Source organism: Pteropus medius, unplaced genomic scaffold (genome assembly GCF_902729225.1).
Source record: "Pteropus medius unplaced genomic scaffold, Ma_sr-lr_union100, whole genome shotgun sequence".
In the NCBI taxonomy this organism is placed as follows: Eukaryota; Metazoa; Chordata; class Mammalia; order Chiroptera; family Pteropodidae; genus Pteropus; species Pteropus medius.
Genome location: NW_024341753.1, coordinates 1,507,657 through 1,525,078, shown reverse-complemented (window position 1 = coordinate 1,525,078; position 17,422 = coordinate 1,507,657). Strand labels below are relative to the sequence as shown.

At 35.0% G+C, this 17,422-nt stretch overlaps 1 pseudogene; it reads left to right on the top strand.

Annotated features, from left to right (window-relative positions):
* Nucleotides 1-16: 16 nt before the first annotated feature.
* Nucleotides 17-9,276, top strand: LOC120593302 (vimentin-like; annotated as a pseudogene).
* Nucleotides 9,277-17,422: the final 8,146 nt, after the last annotated feature.

Sequence of the window (17,422 nt, the reverse complement as noted above, 5' to 3'; positions counted from 1 at the left end):
CAACTGTTACCAAGCAATGCCTCTAGACACAAGTGAGCATGTGCTTGTTAGAGGTTACTTCACTACACATGCGCACAGAGGCCACAGGCCAAGAGGACACAGAGCACGTGAGGAAGGCCCAGGTGTATCTAACCTCAGAGGTCGCTGGTGGGCAGCGCCTGCTTCCCTTCAGATGTCCCTGGACGTTCGCCAAGCTTTTGCTCTTTCACATGAGCCCTGAAATAGAAAAGCGGATATATAAGAGGCAGAAATCTTAGGAGAAGCAAAAATCATAAATGAGAAAAGAAAAAAAAAAACATTACTTACCCTAAGAATGCAAAATCTATTCATTTTTATTTATAAGATATAAAAGCATTTAAAAACTTGGTTTCCAAAGATAACTTTTATACTTTCAAATGTTCTATTTTTAACCTCAAAATGCATCACATAGAACAATGATTACCTTAGACCAAAAGCAAACTGAAAATATTAAAATTTTTAATGCTATCTGCTTTTTAAATCAGACCTGTGAGCACAGATAACTATTTCTCTATTTAGTATATATATTAATAAAGGAAGCATACTCCTTTTGCCTTTTGACTTCACCAATTTATAGGATCCAAAAATGATCTTTACATTCTTTTACTTGGTAATGTATTCACTTGTTCATTTGTGAAAACTGTAGCAGTATTATAATTACAGCTAATCCTTGTTTTCCATATATTTATTTTGTAACTCACTTTAAATCTGTTATTTAAATCCTTCAATTGTCTTTCTAAAGGCAAGTCTGGATGTCATTTATCAGTTTATCAGTTAACTGATGTTTATCAGTTCAAGAATATCAACATTACTTATAGTTGATTTTTGGCAGTGTCACAACATTTGTCTGTACAATGGTTTTGCCAATATTTGAGTAGGATATATATATATATATATATATAATATTAGAAATAAATCATGGAAGATTATAGCTAAAAATTAAGGATCAATTTGTAACAACTTTGAAAACTTTCTTGGGATGAAATTCTTATGTTATAACATGTGAAGACAACCATTAGTTTTTTATACATTTAACTTTCATACACATCTGAATCTAAAATGCTATTAACTAGGAATCATTTCCCTTTAAAAATAATATAAGCTTCTCATCTAGTAGAAAGAGTACTCATTGCCTTTCCAATCTATCATTTGAGAAGAGAAGATTCTGGTTGTTGCTATTCTGTTTTATGAGTTTTCAGAAATGTATTACAGCAAAGAAAGAGTGTTTCTGATGCTCTAGGAGACTATTTTGACCCTTTGCTCACAAGCACTGAATCCAAGTGTTTGCAGGTGTTTCTAAGCATCTTGTATGGCCTATGCAGTATATCTGGGTTTTTCCAAGGGTAGGAAGGTTTAGACCTTTGAAATTTGGCAAGTAACAATCCCTACATGACACCATATTTTAAAAGAGATGAAGAGTATTTTTCAGATTATGGTCCCAGGGCTACTGTTATTGTAACTGAAACCCTTGTCTACTGGGATAGAGCTGCTAGGCAAACACTGGGAAAATGTCTGACAGACTATGCAGATAAACATCTTACAGAATTTTGGATACAAGAATATGTGCAATATATGAAAGATAAAAGACCACATGGCCATAAAAGAATGCTTTTATAAACAGTATTTCAATGTCTTATGGATTTTCCACTTTTTATGCATGATAACAATATTTCATTATCACATGAAATCATTTCTTCTTGGGCCTTAATTCAGACCATGGGTGTTTCTTCTTCAACCAATAAGAAGATGACCTTATTCCTGTTACTACACTTGGCTGAAAAGTGTGATAGTCCCCTATTGGTGTATAAAAAGGTGTTCCTATATTATGATCCATATTCTGCAGTATTAGAAAACACTTCAAAATGTTGTTTCAGATATGTTCATTATTTTCTTATTGTTAATTCTTCATCCACTGTATTCCTTGTGGGTAACTTTTCCTGTTGATTCTGTGACTATAAGAGCAATGAGTTTCTGGGTGTTCTGGAACATCAATCTTGATTCCTTATCCATGATTAGAAGGTTTTCTTTCTGTTTTTCTGCACACATATCTAAAGCATTCGTTTCCAGTTCTAAGCCTTCAGGCAACCAAAAAGCAACTGAGACATTGTATCTTCTAGGCTACCCAGTGTTACAAAGTGCTTCTTCAATAATAATAGGGATGTGTGTTTTCTCTGCAGCTAAAGTGTGCATCTTCAGGACATTTTTTTAAGATTATCTTTCTCGTTATGTTCTTTGGAGCTGCTCATGGCCTAAGTTGTATTTCATTATTCTTAACTTTTTTCTAAGTTTTGCTTGAGTATCCAGTAGCAAACCAAAGACCAATTATAGAATTCCTGATAGCCCCAAAGCAATCTGATAAAAATGCATGATTAAAAATCATCAATAAACTAAAAACAAAATCATGTTTCCTTGGCATAGAATTCTCATCTTATTTCATTCTTTTTTTTTTAATAGTTTTTTCTTTTTAAAAATCCACCCCCCAACTTCCACTCCTGACCTATGGATGTTGCCGTCTCCCCTTAAGAACTGGATCTGTGAAGGCGGGGCATCTCTTCCCATTTGCTCGTGGCGCACACCCAGGGCCTGGCGCACCCAGGACCTGGCACACCCAGGGGGGCTGGCGCACCCGGGCGGCCTTGTGCTCCCAGGGTATGGGCTGTGGCTCCACTGGGGCTCAAACCCAGGACTTTCTGCGTGTAAAGCAGACGTGCTAACCACTACTCTATGGAACCACCCCAGAAATTTCATCTTAATATGTTATTTAAAAGATCATGAGAAAAATTAGTCTTACATTAAAATATCTTTACTAAATTAGGAAGTGTTGTCATCTTTATTATGGTCTACACAATTAAGTATAAAATGTAACTTTCTAGTTATTTTTTCCTTCTATTTCATCGTTATAAGTTTATGCATGGAATTCAAGTAGTCTGTATATTATAGTATAAATAAAATACTATTTTTATTTTACTTCTTCTATGCAGAAAAATGTGGGAAAAAGTACTAAGAGCAGACATCACTGCTTCATTCCCAACTCTGTGGGAAACATGCTCAATATCTCCTTAAGTAAAATAATTACCTGAAGATGTTTCACAGCTGTTTCTATCAGGTTGAGGAAGCTCCTTTCTATTCCTGGTTAGCTGAGATGTTTTATCATGAATGAGAATTGGATTGCATTATATAATTTTGTCTATCTCTTAAGATTCTCAAGTCATTTTTCTATTTTAATCTGAATATGGCAATTTATGTTAAATGATTTTTTTTCATATGACACCAACCTTAATTCCTAGGGTGACTCATATTTGGTCATGTCATAATTTTATTTTCAAATATTTATCTTTTTGTTTTATTAATATCTTGTCAAATATCATTGTTCCTATGGTCATGAGGGATATTGGTCTACAATTCTCCTTTCCTGGAATGTCTTTCTCAGATTTTGATATCAAAGTTACACTACCTTCAAGAAGTAAGCTCGTAAATAATCCTTCTTTTCTTTTTTTCTGAAATATATGATGCATGGTTAAAATCTTTCTTCATTTTTTCCTTAAATATTTGGTAGAATTCAACATTGAAGTTATCTGGGCATGATTTTTTTCTGGGAAGGTTTTCTATTTCAAATTCACTTTCTTTAAGGCCATTCAGATGTTTTGTTTTTTCTTGGGTCAGTTTTGGTATGTTTTATCTTACAAGGAATTTATCCGTTTTTCCAAGTGGCCAATTGATTAGCTTTTCATTATCATTTTGAAACTGCTAGTGATGTTCCCTATGCAATTCTTGATATTGGTCATTTGTATTACATCTCTTTTATTTCTTGATCAAGGGATTATTGATTTTATTATCTTTTTCCAAGAACCAAATTTTGGCTTTATTAATGTTCTCTGTCATTTCTCTATTAATTCATTGACTACTTGTCTTTATTTCTTGTTTTCTACTTTGAGTTTAATTTTCTCTTCATGTTTGTGCTTTTTCTGGTGGTGGGTTAAACCATTTATTTAAACCTTTATGCTTTTCTGAGAAAGCTTTCAATGCTATATATTTTTTAAAAAGTAGAGTTTTCACTATATCCACAAACTTTTAATGATGGGTGTTCATTATCATTCATTTCAAAATAAATTTCCGTTTCCCTTGTGATTTCTTCTTTCACCTTGGATTAAAAATATCTTTATTTTTGTTTCCTTTTTAAAGACTATTTTAATTAAGCATGAAATCTGGGTTGAGAGGTTTATTTTCTCTCAGCACTTTAAAACTATATTTCCATTGTCTTCTTGATGCAGTGTTTGGCTTAGAATTTTGGGATACATTTTTCTTATAGGACCTTTTTTTCCCCCCAGCAACTTATGAGATTTTCTCTTTATTACTGGTTTTCAGCCATTTGACTATAATATAGTAGTGTATGGTATGTTTCCTATTCAACTTTCTTGAGTATCTTAGAGCTCTAGAACCTGTTTGATATTTTCCGTCACATTGGAAATAATTAGCATTTATTTCCTCAAATCTTTTTTGGCCGTATTGTCTCTCCTCTCCTTCTTGTGTTCCAATTACAAATATGTTCTTGTTATTTTTAGTTGATTTATAAGATTTTAATATTTATCAAGTTTGCATTTTATCATGAATAAAGTTAAATTTGTTGACAACTTCAATAAATGCTTCTCTATAGCCTATAATTTAATGAAATTTTTTTTACCTATAATGAGATTCCTGATAAGCTCAGGAAAATTCTGATATGTGGAGGTTATAAATTACGCTTTCATGTAAGGAAATGTTTAAATATTTCAGTCAAAATAGGTTCATCATCATTGTCCTTTTTCATTTTGTTGATATTAATTCTTAGACAAATATTTTATAACAAAAACTCATTAAGTTCTTGCTCTTTCCGATTACCATGAAGGTTTCACCAAAACAAATGGAGATGTTGCAAAATCATAGGCCTTTTCCATTTTACTCCATTCAATACAGAATGTTAATCTATCCCCAAAATGGAAGCACATCAAAAAATTCTTCTCAAAAGTTATGAAAATACAAAGCAAAATTATAAATTTTCAAAATTAAACCAGGTACATTGTTTGAGTTCTCCTCATTTGATCTGTTCATTTCCTTCCTCACTTTTGTAGTGACAAAATCAATGGCTTTAGTCCTCATTTGTATTTGTTCTAGATATTATATTGAAAATGAAATATTATTATTAATGATTGAATTAAAATAAGCCTAGATTGGTTTGATATAGCTCTGCTTTTTACTTTCAGCTTCTGCCATAGTTTTATCTAGTGATGTGGATGACACAAGTTCACTGAATAGAATTCTCACTTCAACATGAGATGAACTCTGAAAATCACTCACTGATTCACCATCTCTCTTCCTGATTCTTTACAAATTGCTTGGTTACTAACAATTTCCTTTTATTGGAAGTGAGTAATGCACTAAGTATAATGAAATGTGCTCAAACATGAGTGTATAGGAACAGCTATGCCATCACTGGATTCTTTATTACTAAAGCCATGATAGCCAAATTAATAAATAAGACCCAAGCTTTCAGTGGCTTATCATAATGGAAGTAGATTTCTCATTCACGTAACAGTCACTGTAGATGTTCCCAGTCACTGAATAGTTATCTTGCCCATGGTGATTCAGAGAACCAATTTCCTGCCACCTTATGCTGCCACAATTCAAACGGGCACTTCCCTTGCCTTGTCCAGATTATGAATGGGACAGAGAATGTCTTAAATATCTTGGCCTGTAGGTCTCACATATCACTTCCGTGTATATTCTGTCATCAATACTGGTCACATGGACACATATGCAAGACTAAATGACTAGAAAATGTAGTCTTTGTTTGGACTGCCATGTTTCAATGTCATTTTCCTATTATGGAAAGGAAACAATTTTTGATTGACAGCAACTATCCATGTCATTGATTCTTAAACTCTTATATTACACTAAAATGGATCGATATTTAAATTTAGATAATTATAATCACAAAAAGGGAAAATCTATTATGACACAAAATCCAGGACTCATAAAATGAAATAATTAGTTAATTCAACTGAAAATATAAGCCATGGCAGCAGCAAAATGGGTGGGGGCTCATGACTCAAAATTTAAGAAAAAATAATTGTTTCCATCATTTCAAAATATAAATATTTCTTATCAATCAAGAAGAAAATCCCAACAGTCCAAAAGGAAAACTAGCAAAAGATATAAGGAGATAGCTCACCCATAAAGCAAATATGATGATTCTAAAAAGTAAATTGAAAAATAAAACCAAAATCAGACACCAACACTTGGAAGAAGCCAAACACTTGTCTAACATTCTGGAATAGGCTGTAGCAAAACTGAAACTGATACATTGCAAATGAAGACGTAAATTAAAACAACCTCTAGAGATATTAATTTAACAATAATTCTAGAAATTTAAAAGGGGATATGCTTTGATGCAGTAAATTTACTTTTAGAAAATTCTCTCTCAGATACAGCACTTGTGCTCTAAATAAAGTCATGCATTCACTTAGCACTGCTTATAACAGCCAAACACTCTAAGCAACCCATAGACCTATCAATAAGGTTATGACTCATTAACCTATATTTTACCCATACATTGGGAAATTATGGAGGAGTTCAAGAGAATAAGATAAAAATATTTGTACATATTTTGATATGCCTGTAGAAGCATAGGGTTTAAAGAATAAACACTCACTTTTGAACATTTTCTTTAAGAGGAGGAATGGGATAGAAGGAAGGTTCAGGGTTGGGTTTAGGGGTTTTTTTTTTCTTCACTTTTCGTTCTCTGTAATTACTTCTAATGTTTTACAAAGAAAATGTGTGTGTGTGCTATTTCTGTAGTTAAAAAAAATTATCTTTTTATTATTTTTTGGCTCCTATTGTTCAAAAATACCTGTGTCAAAACACAAGGTGAACAACTGCTAAAGGATCAGATACTTGAGAGATCACACATGATAAAGATATAGACTTATAAAAGTTGTTTATAAAGGACACGAAAAAGAAAGCTACAACCTACAAGCAAGAGAAACTCTGATGAGGGACAATAATTGACTTACAGAGACTCCACATCATAATATTCAGAATGTCTAGTTTTCAATGAAAAATTAAAAATCATGCAAAAAAAGTTTGGCCCATTCACAGAAAATTTAAATTTAACAGACATTGTCTCTGAGGAAGCACACAGATTGTAATTACTAGACAAAGATGTTAAATCACCTATCTCAAAATGCTAAAGTAGTTCAAAGATGCTGGAAGAATGATGTGTGAACAAATAGAAAATATCAGTAAGCAATCATAACTTATAAATCAAGGAACTAAACAAATTCTAGCACTGAGTACAATAATTAAAATAAAAAAACAGAGCAAAGAATCAGAAAACTGTAAAACAGGTCCCCTGAACTTATTGTTTGAAGAAGAGAAAAGCAAAAGAATGAAGTAAATAAACAGAGCCAAACAGATCAACCAAATCAACATATAATGGGAATCCCAGAAGGAAAGAAAGACAAAAAAGAGCAAAGAGAATATTTAAAGAAATAAAGCTGAAAACTTGGCAGATTTGGTAAAAGACACAAATTTATGCATTCAAGAAACTTAATGGAGAGATCCGGCGATCATCAGAAAAGCCTCCAATGGTCCTAGCTCAGCCAAGAAGTCAGGGGACCACACAGTCTGAGAGAGCAGAGAAGCAAGGAGGAAGAAGGCTCTGAGGCTCCCCTGCCCTAACGTCTCACTCACATTTCCCACTACTTGCTGGGTGTCCGCACCAGAGACATAGCAGTGTTCCCACGGCCCATACCCACCACTTCCTTCCTCGCCTCAGCCTGCCACCAGTCTGCACTGTCGTAGCTGCCCAGCATACTGCTCTGACGTCCATTAGGTCTGTGTCCTTCTCCTCCCACTGCAGGATGTTCAGCGGCCCAGGCACTGCCAGCTTGCCAAGCTCCACCTGGAGCTACAAGATCACGTCCACCGGCACCAACAGCCTGGGCAATATGCTGTGCCCCAGCACCAGCCACAATGTCTACACCTTGTCCCCCCGGGGGTATGTTCACAACATGCTACTTGCACTTCTCGGCTGTGCGCCTGTGGAGCAGTGTCCTAGCTTGTGGCTGCTGCAGGACTCGGTGGACTTCTTGCTGGCAGATGCCATCAACGCCAAGTCAAGAACACCTGCACCAAGGAGAAGGCAGAGCTACAGGAGCTGAATGACCGCTTCCCCAAATCCATCGACAAGCAGCAGAACAAGATCCTGCTCACCAAGCTCCAGCAGCTCAAGGGCCAGGACAAGTCATGCCTGGGGAGGAGATATGGCAGCTGTACCAGCAGGTAGACCAGCTCACCAAGCACAAGGCCCACGTGGAGGTTGAGCCCAGCAGCCTGGCCAAAGACACCATGTGGCTCGGGGGAAGTTGCAGGAGAAGATGCCTCAGAGAGAAGAAGGAGAGAACACCATACAGTCCTTGAGAAAGGATGTCAACAGTGCTTTTTTGGCATGTCTTGACCTTGAGCGTAAAGTGGAATCCTTGCAAGAAGAGATTGCCTTTTCGAAGAAACCCTATGATCAGAAATCCAAGAGCTGCAGGCCCAGATTCAGGAACAGTATGTCCAAATTGATGTGGGTGTTTCCAAGCTTGACCTCATGGCTGCCCTGCCTGATGTATGAAGTATGAAATCTTGGCTTCCAAGAACCTTCAGGAGGCTGAGGAATTATACAAGTTCAAGTTTGCTGACCTCTCCGAGACTGCTAACTGGAACAGTGATGCCCTGCACCAGGTGACACAGGAGCCAAATGAGTGCCAGAGAGAGGTGCACTCCCTCACCTGAGAAGTGGATGCACTTAAAGGAACTAACAAGTCCTTGGACGCCAGATGCATGAACTGGAAGAGGACTTTGCTATTGAAGCTGCTGACAACCAAGACAATACAGGCTGCCAGCAGGCTGAGATTCAGAACATGAAGGAAGAAATGGCTTGTCACCTTCATGAATACCAAGACCTCCTGAATGTTAAGATGGCTCTTGATTGTTTAGATTGCCACCTACAGAAAGCTGCCTAAAGGAGAGGGGGGCAGAATTGCTCTGTCTCTTCCAGCCTTTTCTCTTCTGAGTTCACTCTCTCTGGTTGACACCCATGCAAAAAGGACACTTGTGATTAAGACTGTTGAAACTAGAGATGGACAGGTTATCAGTGAAACTTCTCAGCATCACAATAATCTGAAAGAAAAATTACACACACTCGGTGCAGCAATATATTACCAGCAAGAATAAAAAAGAAATCTATATCTTAAAAAAATGGCTTTCAAATGTCTTTCTGCAGTGTTTCAGGAACACAAGTTAGATTTGGAATAGAATAAGCTCTAGTTCTTAAGAACCAACGCCTTTAAAAGATTTAGAGAAAAGTTTACAACATAATCTAGTTTATTAAGAAGACTTGTGCTACAATACTTTTAAAAAAAATATTCTTGGTCTATGACCATGCCACCCCGAACAAGCCTGATCCTGTCTGATCTCAGAAGCTAAACAAGGTCGGGCCTCGTTAGTACTTGGATGGGAGGCCACCTAGGAAGACCAAGTGCTGTAAATGTAAAAAATAAAAATAAAAAATAAGGGATTGTAAACTACAAGATCCTTGCAATCTGTGAGGTCAACCAAAGATTGCCTCGCCTAAAAAAAAAAAAAATATATATATATATATATATATATATATATAGATAGATAGATATATAGATAGATATAGATATATATAGATATAGATATACAGATATATAGATATATAGATATATAGATATTCTTGAATACCTATCAAATTGCTTTTTTCCAACAAGTATCTGACCAATTTGTTTCTGCTTCAGTAAATCTTTGGAAAACTAAAAAAAAAGAAGCTTACTGAACTCTTAAATCTGTAAACCAAAGAGGTCCACACCAAGACACACTATAAGCAAACTCTTGAAGCCAAGGACAGAGAGAATCTTGAAAGCAGCAAGAAAAAGTGACTCAATACAAAGGATCTGCAAGTAGATCAACAGTATATTGCTCATCAAAAACTATGGAGGCCAGAAAGCAGGTGATGGCATTTTGAAATTGCTGAAATGGAGTCTGGTTCAAGATGTCCACACAGGAATATCCTAAACTCACTACCTCCCACAGACACACTGAATCTACAGCTACATATGAAGCAATATACTCTGGAAAAACAAACAAACAAACAAACAAACAAACAAACAAACAAACACCTAACTGGCAGGCCAACCCTTTCATGTCAGGCAAACAAAAGGGAAACCACATAACCACATCCAAACAGATAGGAAAGGCTGAGGCCTGGTAACTATAGTTAAAAATACTGTATTGCATATTTAAAAGTTGCTAAGAAAGTAGGCCTTAAAAGTTCTCATTGCCAAAAAAAATATTTTGTAATGATGTATGGTGACTTACCGTGGTGATCATTTTGCAATATGTACAAATATCAAATTACTTATGTTGTAAACCTGAAAGTAATATGATGTTTTATGTCAATTTACCTCAATAAAAAGAAGAATCAGATTATAATACAGCTATACTTATAATGAAGATATAAGTATTTTTAATCTCCACTTTGTTTTGATAGTCTATAACGGATAGCTGGCATTATATATGTACATGTTAATACACATTATAAAATATAATATTAAATATATGATAAAATGTCTATATGATATATAGATATAAAATATATGGTAAAATGTTCATATATGATATTAAAACATATACAATTTAAATATTGTATATGTGATACATAAATATATATTTATATATGATAATTAAAATAAAATACTTATCTAATACTGTACAGAGAGAAGCTGATATTCCTGGCAATTGTAGATTTAAAACAATTTTACTTGTTATTTGTCTAAAGAGAATAACAGAGTTCATTTTCTCTTCTTATAGAGATAATTATAAAAAGCATATTGTTTTCTCTGAAAAGGAAAAAGTTTTGAAAATTCTAAAGTTCAAAAATTTCTCAGTGGGGATCTGGCCTGAACCCTAGTCACGGACTAGAAGCTACTGTCAGTCTCATAATCCTTACTCTATAGGAATGAGGCACTGAGATATAATGCTCTTCACAGAATTTCTTCAAGAAGCAGGGCAAGGTTTGGCAAATGAAGTCATCATCCAGGAAAAGTCATTAAAATCACATTTCCTTTCAGCCATTTCAATCCTGACAGGAAGAACAGGTCCAGACACCCTGCATTAGAAGAGGGAGGGTAGGAGAGAGGTAGTTGGTAACACTTCTTTTTTAAAAAAATTCATCTATGTATTTTCCTTTATCAGTGCTCTTTTTTTAACTAATAATTATTGAGGTGACATCGATCAACAAAATCCAATAAGTTTCAAGTATACAATTCAACAGTACGTTGTATATATATTGCAATGTGTGTTCAGCATTATTCACAGTGGCCAGGACATGAAAGGAACTAAGGTGTCTTACCATAGATGATCGGACGCTTCCTTTTTTTGATAACAGTCATAACAGGCCTCCTTCCTAGTGTTAAATGCCTAGCGTCACATGCCTAGTGTTAAAAGTGTGCAAATCGTTTATTCACGTCACAGATGTTTATTTTGAGCACTTGCATTGTGGCAGACACTCTTCTAGGCACCGATCACTAAGTGATGAACAAAATAAACAGAAGTTTCTGCCCCATGGAACTTAACATTCTAGCGGCAGAGGAAGGAAATCTACAAGATAAATAATTAATTACATAGGCTGTTAGGATGCAGTTACCATTATGGAGAAACCTAACAGCAATTACCATGAAATTTAGCAAGTTGCTGTGAGTCCTTTTCACTAGATAGGAATGTTTGTATGCATGCACACACACATTAGCCTCCATGCATGTGTACACATGTGTTAGAAGGAAGGGCACAAAATTGCCACTGCAGCTTATAACCAAACTGGGGAGAAATCAGTGCTTAGTCTTTTAAGTATATTAACAGATATTAACCTGGAAAGTAAATTTAGGTTATGCTGTACTCTTACATATTTTTAATCACAATTATTGTTTTATTCTCTTTTCTAAAATGTTCCCAAGTTGATGCTTGGGAACAGCATCAACTTTCTGGATATTAACAAGGACTTTGATTTTAAATAGTGAATTATGTACTTAATTATTTTAACAGAATTTATTAGATTAAAGGGTTCACTGTCAGGTTTTTGGTTTTTAGTAAGTAGAAAAACAATAAAAAGTACTGATATTCCAGGGATATTTCTTAACATAAAGCCTACACCTCATTATTTTGCCATAACTAAGTCTTCACTCACTGGACACTCCAGCCTAGCCCTACAGATCTTCAGCATACTCTGCTGTGTTGAAGGATACTGTTGTAAATGGAGGAATGAATAAATGTGTTTTATGAAGAACTACCATTTGGAAAGTAGAGAACAAAAGGAATTCCATCATGTGACACCACCAAATCCAACCAGAGGGACATTTTCTCCCTCAAATCTAATGTAGTATCTGTCCCCTAGACACACATGAGGGTCTATTGACTTTAGCGGTATACAAAACCCGTATCTAGCAACAGAGAATTATAGCAAAAAGCATGGGCGTATGCTTTGAGGGAAAATGGGTGATTATGTTTTCTAAAGGAATGTCAGATGTCCAAAGCCTTTCTTAAGGGATTCAGAATGATACAATTTTTTCATCCTCTGTTGTAATGTTGCTCCAACTAAATAAGACACACACACTTAAAGCTTTAGGTTGAGTAAAATTAAATTATTCTAATAATGTCCAATCATTGTCCAATCATTCTAATAATGGCTATTACCAACAACGTGATGAGTAAAATCACCAAGGTTGTGATTTTAAAAGACCTTGAAAAAATTTATAAAATAAAATAAATAAATGCATAAGTCTTCCTCCAAACAAAAACTATATTCCAGGTGTTACACTACTGTAGAAATCATAAAAAATGTTAATCAGAAAAACATATAACTCATCACTAAGAACCTAAAGCCAAATAAATCTTGAGCCAAGAATTGATCTTAGGCCATGATGGAGATAATGATGTTTTTGAAAAGTCATTTATTGAAGAAAAAGATATTTGTAATATGCCTGGTCAAGCCTAACACATTCTTAGTTTGTATGCATAGCTTCTAAATAGATATTACCAGTAGAGGTAGCAACCATTACTCATTCTCTTTCTCTCTCTCTCTCTCCTCCCCCACTCTCTTTCACACATGCATGCACACACACAGCAACACACACAAGCTTGCAAACTTTATTCTCAAATTTATTAATTTTTAAAGTTTTACTTTTTTTTTACTGAGTTATTTTTCTCATAATGACATTTTTATAATGATTTTACTTCTCTGAACCAGGAGCCTAATAAAATCACACAAATATACACCCACATAAACAACAAAGGCCTCTTTTTCTCAGTTTCTATCTTCTACCCATACTGATTACGTTTTTAAAGCAGTCTTTTATAATGCTAGTCAAATAATAAGCCACCAGATATTATTCCCTCTAAAAGTGCACCTGTATCTTTCATCAACTCTAATGGAAATTCCGTGTGTGAAAAATGTTGCTACTAGGTTCAGAAGTTGAAGATGGGACAAAGTATTAAGAATTTTTTAGACCAAGACATAAAGTTCATTTCCTACATAATCAATACTATATAAAATGATGGTCATAATATTTCTGAGACAAAACTAAGGTAAATTGAAAAATAAACAATAGCTTACTTTTATTTCAATACTTTTTTGTTTTAAAGGAAATCTATAAGGATTTTGTTTTTTATGTATTCATCTACCCTATCTTTTGATTGGAGCATTTAATCCATCTACATTTAAAGTAATTGTTGAGAGATATATAGTTATTGCCATTTTATTACTCATTTGTTTGATCCTTTTTTTCTTCTTTTTAAAGAAGTCCCCCTAACATTTTTTTTTTTTGTAATACTGCTGTGCTGTTGATGGATGATAAGCTGTTGACAAGAGACTCATTTTATTTTTTTTATTTTTTTTAATTTTTTTTTATTATAAAGAGACTCACTTTAAATTGAAAGACACACACAGACTAAAAGTGAAGGGATGGAAAAATATATTTCATGAGAATGGAAACAACAATGACAAAAAGCTGAAGCAGCAATACTTATATCAGACAAAATAGACTTTAAAACAAAAGCTATAACAACAGAAAAAGAAGGACCCTATAATTCTACTTTTGGATATTTATCCAAAGAACCCCAAAATATTACTTCAAGGTGATATGTGAATCCATATGTTTATTGCAACATTATTTACAATAACCAAGATATGGAGGCAATGTTCATCAATGAATGAGTGGATAAAAAAGTGGTACATGTATTCAACAGATTATTGCTCAGCCTTAAAAAAAAAATTGAAGTCATCCCATCTGCAACAAGAGAAGAAATTATTGTATCTACTGCCACAGGAAATCCTTTTTATTTCTTAAAGTTCAGAGACGAACTCACCTTTGGAATAGTGTAACAAATGCCCCCGTATTAAGTGACAAAACTCAAAGTGAAAGATCAGATTATGCTTATTCACAAGTATGAGACAGGAACTATTTGACATATTGAGTGTGTGTGATATTTATTCTGACAGGTAAGACATCCCTAAAGTCAGAGTTATTTATTTTAAACTATAAATGTGATATCTTAAGGGTTTTTATATCTCAATAGTTATAGCTGTTTAGATACAAATTATACTGAAGGCGAAGAAATAAGGAACCATGTGAACAACACTTCTAAGGCAGGAGCCTGACATCCTAGATAATAAAAACTGACACTTTAGACTTGGGAACTCACAGATCCCAATTTGAGAAACACTGCATTTAAAACTAAAAGTTGTCCTTTAGAGAACCATTTCACTCAAAGCCGGTTGTGAAGACAAATGAAAATGCTGGCACTGAAATCAGGGAGGGAAATGGGATAGAGAGATGTGTCCATTCTTTACTTGGCTCTTTCCCTTCTCCTCTTGAGTTCCACAGATGGTGTTTTTTTCATTCCCTGATGCAGAGGCTCCAGCTGACCCCTTCTGTGGTTCACTCCACGCAAACTCCTGCTGAGGTCCCCTGCCTTCCCAAGAGAGACTGCCTGGTTCACTCAAGCATAGCTCCTCTCTGCAGTATCCACTTGATCCGTAAGATCATGTATGCTTATTCCCAAATGATACGTTTTTCTGCTGCCCTTCCTTCTGCCCCTGCTAGTGGATAACTCCTGCCAAAGTCCTGCCTTTACAATTCTTAAGGCAATAGTCACACACTGGTCCCTCCACCAGGAGGAGGAGAGGAAAAGCCCCAGCACTCATACCTATGCATTCCCGCATTCCCACCAAGAAATACTTCAATAAATTTCTACTCTTCTCTTTTTAGACTGTTGAAAATGAAGAAATGACTGAATCTTATGGATGCAGTAAAGATTCCATAACACATTGTTCTCAGACAAAATTTTGTAAAAACAGGAAAAGCCTCGCTCCTATTTTGTTTTACATGTTTGTAAATTATTGTAGAACAAAAACAAGATTTTAGTTCTTCATGCATAAAGCATGCGCCAGCTAGAATACATTAACTGACACAGAGGAAAGAACACTGGATGAGTAAGAAAATCACAATTCACATATTATCTACATTTCTTTCTAGCTATGCACCTGGATAAAAGTAGCTTTGCCTCAATAAACTTCCAGTTACTCATCTATAAAATGAAATACACACATACACTTTTAACATATCTGGAACAGAATAGAATAGATTATCTAGAACAATATTTACCTTACCATTAAAATGAATGCTACAAATTCCTTTGACTCTAAACTTTATATAACATATCAGAGAGAAGTGACAGAGATATAAAGGGATCTGCTCTGGGAGGCACCTTTTAAGATGAGGAGAAACTAGACAGCATTTGTAATCAGCAGAAAAACATGAATTACTCAGTAAAAATACATGGAGAACCTGCTAATCAGTTGGAAAAATGCATTCCAAAATATTTATTTCAAAACAAATTCTCCATAAAATAAAGATTTACATTTTTAAAAGAAAGTCTAGGAAGAAAAGAAGAAAACATGGATATTCGTATAAGCTTGAAATAGGATAAGATTTCTAAATATCAGAAAAAGAAAGCCAGAAACCATGACTGTAAGGCAGATTTATCTGACCTTATAATACTTGAGATTGACAGAACCTTCAACTTCAGGGTTAACAGTGACAGTTTATCAATCTCATCTCTTTCCAGGTGAATGAAAACGTATCGCCTGGCAAATTTCCAAAAGAACTCTTGACTTGAAAACATCTAAGGGTGTCCTGAAATAATTGGATCTCAGCTTCACTCCTTTAAATCACTTTCCTCGTGCCCCACAGCTAACCCAGCATAAAGTTATTCTCAGCTATTCCAAGTGCTCACTTCCCTTTAATTGACTTTCATTCTTTACAACTGCACTGTCCATGGTGCAGCTGTTTTGGAAAACAGTCTGGCGGTTTCTCAAAAGGTTAAATATACAGTTATCTATGTGGCCCAGCAATGCCACTCCTTCATATATACCCAAATAAAAGGAAAACATGTCCAGAGAGAAACTTGGACATGTATGTTCATAGCATCATCACAATAACCCCCAAATAGAAACAACCCATATTCATCGACTGATGAATGGCTAGAGAGTAAATAAAATGGAAGCAATATTCTATTTCTTCTGGGAAATTAGGTTATTGTACCCACAACCTCCTCTGAAATAACATACACGAAAGCCTCTTACATTCTCTTTAACGTATGTAATGAAAGATTTTACTGGCCACTTCAGAATGACTCTCAAGATACCCCAAACCTAACAGTAATTACAGATCTCCATTCTCCTTTACATAGAAAAATGTATTATACAGCCATATGAGTGATTTTTCATCTCATAGATATCTATTGAGCTTCTATTGTTTTCCTGCTTGAGACTAGAATCACAATGGTTAGTAAAAATATACATAAATCATGACCTTGTGTAGCTTGAGCCTAGAAAGGAAGCCAGACATTCACCAATAATAACGAAGCAAATGAAAAAATTGTAATAGTGGTAAGTGCCAGGAAGGAGACATGCAAGAGAAGTCAGGAAATGGTGACCTGAGGAGGTGATGCTTAAGCTTGTACTGTGGGAAGATAGGACCCTACCTGCTAAGTAGTAGAGAAGTAGAAGAGTGATTCAGACAGAAGGAATAGCATGTGAGAAAGCTCTGTGATAAGAGCGAGAGTGGTACATTTTGAAAAAAGGCCTAAATGGTGGGAGCATAGAAAGAAAGGTGAGGAGAGTGGTGCAGGAGAAAGCCAGAAACTGAGGTAGGAGCCAGATCATGTAGGCATGGATGACTCGCTGTTTGAGTTTTAGTGTTTATCCTAAGTGTAAAGTAGAATATCTAAAGTGTATTATCTAGGG